The sequence below is a fragment of the Myodes glareolus genome, chromosome 14 (genome assembly GCF_982192425.1).
Source record: "Myodes glareolus chromosome 14, mMyoGla1.1, whole genome shotgun sequence".
Classification (NCBI taxonomy): domain Eukaryota; kingdom Metazoa; phylum Chordata; class Mammalia; order Rodentia; family Cricetidae; genus Myodes; species Myodes glareolus.
Window position 1 is genome coordinate 57,689,802 of NC_142039.1, and position 9,003 is coordinate 57,698,804.

General features: G+C 45.6%; 1 pseudogene; it reads left to right on the forward strand.

Moving 5' to 3' along the window:
• The first annotated feature begins 1,820 nt into the window (after positions 1-1,820).
• On the forward strand, positions 1,821-2,098 carry LOC125397971 (small ribosomal subunit protein eS27-like pseudogene; annotated as a pseudogene).
• Positions 2,099-9,003: the final 6,905 nt, after the last annotated feature.

Here is a 9,003-nt window from a genome sequence, read left to right on the forward strand (position 1 = left end):
GACTGGGTGCAGATGGCTTAGAAAGGTCATACTACTTATGAGGACAAATTTGACATAAACAGGACCTCCTTTTAACTGACCTGTACAGAGACATAACCATGGGGCCTTTGGGGTTAAAGAATAAGATGAGATTAGCGTGTGAAGGCGAAGGGCGGGGGGCGGGGGGGGGTAAATGATAATGTCAACGTTTTAGGTTTGTAGTTGATACGAGAGCAATTCTTGTAGGAATAGACTTGAGCTTGAGTATTGGAAGGTACAAGTCTAGGTGAAGGCCTCTGACTGAATTGGGGAGTGCTTTTTGGCACTTTGGCAGAAATGGTGAACCAGTTGTAAAACTTGTATGAAATATGAGATTGTAACTCTGTGGTTAGGAGTATATGGATACAGATGAAGCCGTAGGCAAAGGATATGACAGCCCCCCCGCCCCACCAGGAAAGTCCTGGAAGAAGTAACCCTGTAACACAGCAAGGCTATGGTTTGCCCCCATGACAGTTTATTTTATGGGGGTCCCCCAGTGTCACAGAGTTGGTTGATGAGGCCTTTGGGGGGAGGTGTTTAGATCTGGAGGGTTCTGTCTTCATGAATGGTTAATGATACTGTAAAAATGGCTCGAGGGGATGGACTTGCTCTTTTTTCTCCCTTAGACCATGTGAGGACAGAACAGAGAGGCGTCATTGTAAAGTCAGATGTCACTCCGCCGTTACCTCGTTCCTTATACATTATATACATTATGTGGTATATACAGTCTGTGGTAGCAGCACAGAGTCATGTCCCCAGAGAGCATCAGTACTTCGGACATTGACACAAAGTCCGTTATGAATGCTGAGAAGCACTGGTAGAGAAGCAGGATGATGTGCTGGAGGCAAAACAGAACGGGAAGAACAAAGCTTGGAGCTGAGTGTTGGTGCTGCCTGACTGTCAGGGATTGGTAACAGGAGGCTGGTGCAGGGGTCCATGGGTCAGGGATCGGTAACAGGAGGCTGGTGCAGGGGTCCATGGGTGGGTCAGGAATTGGTAACAGGAAGCTGGTGCAGTGTTTTCATGCCTAAAATATGAGTCTTTAAGGCTCGAGATGGGAGTTGATTTGACAGGCTTTGTGATAATATATAACAGGTGAAGAACATGGATGAGCTAGTGGTGGAGGATGCTGGGATTGGAGATGTAAGAGACAGACTGAGTGAGACCAGGTCATGTGACAACAATTAAAATGGCCAACCTAGGTCCTAGGTTGGTGTTGTTCTGTCAGCTTAGCAGGTGCACACAAATCATCTGCTATTTTAATTACCGTCTGCAGCCCCACAATCCTGCAGTCAGTGCCCCACCAGCTGCTCAGACCATGGCTTGACAGGGCTTCCAGTCCCAATATGAAGGTTTAAATAAAATCTCTATTGTTCTGTTTATCAATAAGACTCTGGAGTCAAAGGCCGGGGTAAAAACCTGCTAGCTCAGAGAGGTTGAGTAGCTGGCCTTGCTTTTTGGCTAGAGATACCACAAGAGACACGTCTCTTCCCTCGTCCCAGAACCAAAGGAAGCTCAAACTCTCATCCCCACCCTTTCCTTCCTGTGCATCTTCTTTTTCCAGATTGCTGGTTTCTCTATGGCTAATTCTGGTCAGCTAGTTGCTGACTCTGCTTCCCCTGCTTCCGATTCAAGGTAAACTTTATTTAACTGTTATTTACTTAACAGTCTTGGAGTATCACAGTGCAATCAAAATATCCCACAACATTAGGTTAAAATTTGGGAGAAACGGCTTTCCGGCGGTGACGACCTCCCTACGAAAACATGCCTCTCTCAAAGGATCTCCTTCATCCCTCTCCAGAGGAGGAAAAGAGGAAACACAGAAAAAGCGCCTGGTGCAGAGCCCCAATTCCTACTTTATGGATGTGAAGTGCCCAGGATGCTATAAAATCATCACGGTCTTTAGCCATGCACAGACGGTTGTCTTGTGTGTCGGCTGCTCCACTGTCCTCTGTCAGCCTACAGGCGGGAAAGCAAGACTGACAGAAGGATGCTCCTTCAGGAGGAAGCAGCACTGAAAAGCACCTGATTCGAGATGAGTGGGAACCATCCCAATAAACACATTTTGGAAAAAAAAAAATTGGGAGAAACGAGATCCTATCCAAATGTTATAACTTTGTGCTTTACGGAGTGTTTTACCTGTTCCTTGGTCTATTAAATGGGAGAGTTAAGACTATCCAACATATTAATATCTAAACAACCAGTAGCTGTCCCTGCTATTCATTCACCTTTGTAACTGTAGAAGTCTTCCAAGGACAGCTTAATCCAGGAGTTGCTCAGGTCATTAAAAAGGTCAGTTCTGAGGGATTCACAAAACATCCATCCATTCTATATTATTTCTGAATAAGACCAAACCAATTCTCCTCACTCCCTTTTTAACCGGATTGCAGATCCATTGAGTTTTATCTTGTCTTTGCAAAGCTCACACACAGTTCTCTGATTCAGTCTTGTTATCTCGAGAACAAACCTTTGCAAAGAGTTTTTACTATATTATCCATGATACCATTGTATCTGTATATAGTCGGAGACGGTCTCAAATCCTGTGATGTCCTGTGATGGTCTGGGGCTCACTGTGGAACTCAGGCTAGCCTCAGAGATGTGAGCCACTGCATACGGCCCAGTATGTGTATTTTAAACTTAACTACTCAGATGGACAGGGTTTTTAGTCTCTTACCTTCTTGAGAAATCCCCAGCACGTTCAGACAAGTTTCCATGGACATCGCCTCTCTCCTTACATTTGCTGTAATATTTACTTGAAATGTGTGTGATTACAATGTCAGGTAAGCAGAGTATGCATATTCATGCTTGGGAATGAGTTCCATTAAACATAAGACTCATTAGTGAGAGCGGGTCTGTGCACACACCAATCCTCTTCCCTACTCAGGACCAACCTGGGCATCTTGTTTAGAAGCCAATGAGAACATTAGCCTGGGATCCGTCACATCCTGTGTCTGCTCCCACCTTGCCTTCCTCCTGATATGGGACAGTCCCTCTGCCTGTCTAGATGTGTCTTCCTCTTTACCAGCAAATTGACACAACCAGTGACTTCTCACTCCCTATCCACTGGACTGGCCCCTTCAACACAAACATTCATCAAATGTCCTCTTGAAGGGATGAAGGAAAGGCCTCCTCTTCATGCCAGACCCTACTCAGGAGCCGCCTCTGTGATGTCTCTGGCAGAATCTGAGGGACAGTTTTCAGTCCTCAAGTTGACCTGGGCATGTCCTGTGTTTTTCCTTCCTTCCCTGAAATGTGCTTTTCCTTGGCTCATATGGAACAAATTCTGCTCATCTGGCCCTGCCAATATCCCGTGAACAGCCTGAAGCTGCACCACACTGCTCACAACCCTCAGTTCTAGCCCTGCTCTTACCCTGCGCTCCTTCTCTGGGCTGTTGTCCTTGTGCCTTCAAGTGTTTTCTCTTCACCACTAGGACCCTGCTTCTCTCTGGAGCCAAATTCCTTCTTACTCTCTCCTTTGGCTGTCTTAAAGACTGATCAAGGGACTGGGAGATGGTTGGTTGGTAAAAACACTGCCAAAGCATTAGGCCCCAGGTTCAGATTCCTAGTACTGGGGGTTGAGGGTTTGGGGGAGCTGAGAAAGTGAGGGTGTACAGATCAACAGGCATTTGTAACCCTAATGTCCTAGAGAGAGTGATCAGTGAGCCCAAGGTTCAGGGAGAGAAAGAAAAAGGAAGGAAAAAAAGGAAGGTGTGACTGTGCTAATTGAAAATAATGTGGAGAAGTGACTGAGGAAGGCACTCAACATTGACTGCTGCCCCACACACATGTGTATGTATGTGTGTGTGTATGTATATATATATATATATATATATATATATATATATATATATATCCCTTGCACACATAGCACACATACACACACACACCATCAAATTTATGTATGGTGTTTTAACTTGGTGTTCTTTTTTTCACTGCCCCTAATCAATTACTCAAGTCAGTAGTCTTGGTGTGGCCGTCTATACCTCCCTGCCTGGTGTCCTGTACCCAACTTCCTCGGTGCTTGTCAGTCCTTCTGAACTAGTTCCATATGCTTTCCTCCATGCCATTGTTAACTCCTGTACTGTAAGTTAACCATTGCCCTGCAAATGCTTGCAGAATAGTGGTTACAGGTGAAGTCTCCGAAATTCGCTTTCTGTACACTTCCCTTTTAATCTGTAAGATGGATTTTTATCATGATTAATATATATGTGGTCTTCCAATGAATCAGTACAGAAGATGTGTTGTTCTGCCCTATGTACGTTGAGCATTTCCTACTGTTGCACTGCTCACCTGGGCTGTGTTAAAAGTGTGTTGCACACTTATGGTGTGTCTCTGGTGGTTTCTCCTCTCACCAGAATGATCTTTCTGGAACTCAATTTTCTGGCCTCCTTGCTTATAACATGTGAATGGTTTCCTGTTGATTCTGGGGAAGAGAAGGAAAGAAAGGTTGAAATCCTTAGTGTGCCCTGTGCCTTTCTACCTGGCTGTATGTATGCACCCTCCAGCATTAGCTCCTAACTTCCGCTTCCCATTTCTACAGCTGCGGGAACCATCTTGGTTGCACCAGTGCGGTCCTCTTCCCATAGGCCTTAAGCATCCAACGCCCTTTCCAAACCATTCCTTTGTTACATGTTCTCAGAGAACAGATCTCAGGCAGGGATTCAACATCTGTTGGTGGATTTATTTAGCTAACGGTCACCATCCTCACTATGCTGAACTTATAATATTTCAGTATATGGTAGGGCTTACATAAAATAACGCTTCAGCCTGCAAGCCCCTGTATCCAGTCTTCTTGTTTGAGCCTGAGCCTAAAATCCAAGCAGCCCAGTTCAGCCTCAGCAGCTCCTGTAAACACGCCACTTTGCATAACCAACCAGATGTGATGGGCTGTTCATTCTGCCAGGCCCTGGTCCCACTTATTGTCCATTTTACTCGCTCTGAAAAGGTCAAACAGCAGCTTTTGACCACAAGGTGGCGACAGTTTTCAAGAGTTAGGATTGAGTATTGCTTCTGTTCCAGCTGGGATCATGAGTGTGCCCTTTAAAAGGCTGCTGGGGATGGGAGTTTGATAATCTGGGCATCCTGTTTGGGGCCATGGGCGTAAGGCTGTGAGGGTGAACATGTCAGTTATTGCTCCCAGAACAGAGTCAAGGGGAGGGTGGCAAATCACATGTCATTGAGTCAGGATAGCAGGTCAGCCACCTTCCTCATCTACAGCAAAGATAAGTCAGGGAGCTGTAATTCTAGTCCCTGTGACACCCATTGATGAGAAACTGAATCCTGAGGAAAACAGCAGTTAAAGATAACATTTGAACTTCATCTCTCAAGGAAACTAGAGGATTTCAGAAGATGTCTTCTCCTCCTCCTCCTCCTTCTTTCTCCTCGTCCTCCTCTTTCTCCTTTTTGCTTTGCAGTAGCTATGGGAGGCATAGCTCATGGGTAGAGAAACTGAGGTCCCAGGAACTGGACAGTAGATGCCATGAATAATCACCAAACCCTGGGCTTCTGTCTTGTTGCTTAGAGAGGAAAATATTTTCTGTTTTAGAAGCTTCTGGGTCATTTTGGGTCATCCAGCACAAAGGAAAACATATTCAGATGCAAGCACAAGAGGAGGCCTGTGTCTTTGAGCCAGTGTGATGGGTAGTACTTGCTGTCATGGTGCTTTTTTTCGTTTGGTTTCATTCCTACCCCGAAGACAGAGAAGCCAGCCTTTGTGCCTTCCGTTGCTGACTTTCCTCACTCCACAGGGACTCAGCAGGTTTGAGTTTAGGGCAGCTCCAATCATTGGCTACCCGGAGGATGAAGTATTTGTGGGGTCTGGAGGACCTTTAGGGAGAGTCCTGTACTGCTGTGTGAGCAGTGACAGGATTGCTAAGGGTTGGCAGCAGAAATCTGTATCCTTTATTCATTTGGCTCTGAAGGTGGCAAGACTCTGAAGAGGATGGCTTACAAGTTTGGGGGTCAGAACCCCAGGTTGTAGTTTGTAAACTACAGCTCTGTTTCCAGGGGCCACAGAATGCCCAGGGAGTGATACCATTATCTCTACGGTGTCCTGTCTTCCTATGGACCACCAGGACTAGAAATGAGCATTGCAGGAAGATTTCTGGGTTGTGGTAGTATCCTTCTGGCCTTTAGCAGGAAAGTATATTTGTCAGAAATAGTTAATATCGAATGCCTCCCTCAGTGCTGAGTACTCTGAAAGTCACATTGAATTTGATGCAGACATAAAATGTATGTAAAGAAATAAAATAAAACAAAAATTATGAAACCTTTCATGACTGTAAAATTTATACAAATGTATGGGTGATTACAAGTTAGACAGAGCCCAAGTTCTTCCTACACTAGGAAATAAAATACAGAAAGATTTCCTGCTATGGGACAGTGGTCTGTACCCTGTCACTGTATTTTAAATAAACGCTGATTGGCCAGTAGCTAGGCAGGAAGTATAGGCAGGGTGACCAGGCAGGAAGTAGAGGCATGGCAATTAGAATTATGGGAAGAGGGAAGTTTCGGTCTGCAGTCATCACCAAACCGCAGAGGAAGCCAGACACAGAGCAAGCAAGATGTGACTGCCTCACCGAAAAAGGTATCAAGCCATGTGGCTAACACAGACAAGAATGATGGGCTAATATAAGTTATAAGAGTATAAGAGTTAATAAGAAGCCTGAGCTAATAGGCTAATCAGTTTATAATTAATGTAGTAAACCTCTGTGTGATTTCTTTGGGACTTAATGGCTGCAGGACTGGGCAGGACAGAAACTTCAGACAACATCCCATACCAAAGCCCTTCCTAACCCCACACCATTAGCCAATCAGATTTGATACTTTGCCATTGCTCAGCTCTGTGCCCATGTTGTTGCATATAGGCCTTAGGTAGTCTGGTCACCTCTCACCTTGGATTCAAGGGCCACCTCTTCCGTGAAGTCTTCCCTGGACTCTTGTGGCCCTGCAGCCTTCTGATATCTAGGGTGCCACTTCTCACACACAGAAGTTCTGCCAAGGTAGGTGTTAGATGTAGTCTCTGCCCTTTTTTAGTTTGCCTTCCGCCTAGGGGGACAGGGCTAAGTGTCTGTATTTCAAAGTGTATTTTCTCCTGGGGGTTCCACCTTTCTTTCACCCTCTACTCTATCCTGAATAGTTTCCCTGCAGAATGCATGCCGACTTGGACTCTCTGAATGTGACCTTACTTGAAGACAGGGTCTTTGAAGATGTAATCCCGCTAAGGTGCAGTGACAAGGAGGCGGGCTGGCCCTAATTTCTAACCCAATGACTTGCGTATAAGCAGAGTAGGGAACTGGGTGAACAGTGATGCTGTGAAGGATGCAGAGAGAGGAATGATTCATCTCCACTCAAAGAATAACAGAGATTGGCCCAGCCACCAGAAGCTTCTCGCTCCAAGGCTCTGAGAAGGAATCAAGCCTGCTAGCCCACAGACTGAGAATGTGATGGTGGCTTTAGGAAACCCCTTCCTCTAGTTTTCCCCACCATCTACCATCCTGATTATTTTTCTTTCCTTGTCCCTTCACAGAAGGTTATACTTCCTGATAAATTATTTTCACTGTATTGCAGATACATTGTCTTCATCACTGCCTTATTATTCTGAGACATCACCATGACAGCTTAAAAGGACACATTAAATTGGGGGCTTGCTTATTGTTTCAGAGGATTAGTCCATGACCATCATGACAGGGAGCATGGTGGCAGGCAGGCATGGTGCTGGAGAAGTAGCTGAGATCTCAAGTCTGACCTGCAAGTTGTAGGCAGGTTGGAGAGGGGTGGAGAGACTGACACGGTGCCTGGAATGGGCTTTTGGAACCTCAAAGCCCACCCACAGTGGAACATCTTCTCCATCAAGGCCACTCCTCCTAATCCTTCCCAAATAGTCCATAGTCCATTTTCTTTGGTCGTTCAGTGGCTAACTCATTACCTCCGTTGTCTTAAGGCTGAGCCTAACTCAGCCCAGCAGAACGTTTTCCCTGCCTTCAGTGCAGGAGCTGGGCAAGCACATCACCTGCCCTCTTTGAAAGAAGAGGTCCACTCAGGGCTAAGATGGGTGGGTGTCCTGGAAAGCCCTCCCTCTCAATCAGCAGCAGCAACTGAAGTGCTTTTATTTCCCCAGGAGACCCTTTAGGGGTTCTAGGTATCGCTAGCAATGCTCTATAGCCTGGTTGTTCCAACTGCTCAGGGCCTGGCTCAGCTCCCAGCTTTACCTGAGACAGAGATTTCCAGTGTTTTTTATAACCCCCTTTGTTGCTAAAATCAGTTCCGGTTGGTTTCCACTGCCTTCAGCTAAAAAATCCAGTTGTCATGGAAGGATGTGCGTGTTCTTTCTGGACATGGACATGCCATTAAAAACAACAACAACAACAACAACAACAACACCGAATAGACACCACAGTGATTCTGTCAAATACCATGAGATAAGGATAGAGCAGGTGTTCTCTCTCCTTGCATGTTACTGGGTTGGATATTTTTGCTCCGTCTTAGTTTGAGCTGGGCAATTATTACTAGTCATTAATTCATCACCACCATTACTATCATTATTACTACTCTTAAAAATTAGTTTTGTAGATACAACACTTTGCTTGTATCCCAGGCTGGCCTTGAACTCACAGCAGCCTCCGCGCTTTAGCCCTCCCACCCCGTGCTAGGAATAGAGGTGTGTACCACCATGTGCCGACGCTTCTTACATTTTTAAAGACAGCTACACTTGCATGCACCCCAACTTCTTCACTTCCTCCTCAGCCTCACTCCCCCTCTGGCCTCGATTTCTTTTTATACAGAGCATCACATGCTGTGCATTTAGAGAAGGTCTTGCCTGCTCTATTTTTAGCCTTTATCTAAGTCTCTTTATCTTGCCTTCCCACACAGATGAGCTAGATGAAGAGTCTTAGGTAATAACTATTTCCTGTTGGCTCTTTGACGTCAGTGTTCCATCGTCGGCTGGCTCTTATTGTGGGTGATGAGAAATGTTGGAAGGTACCA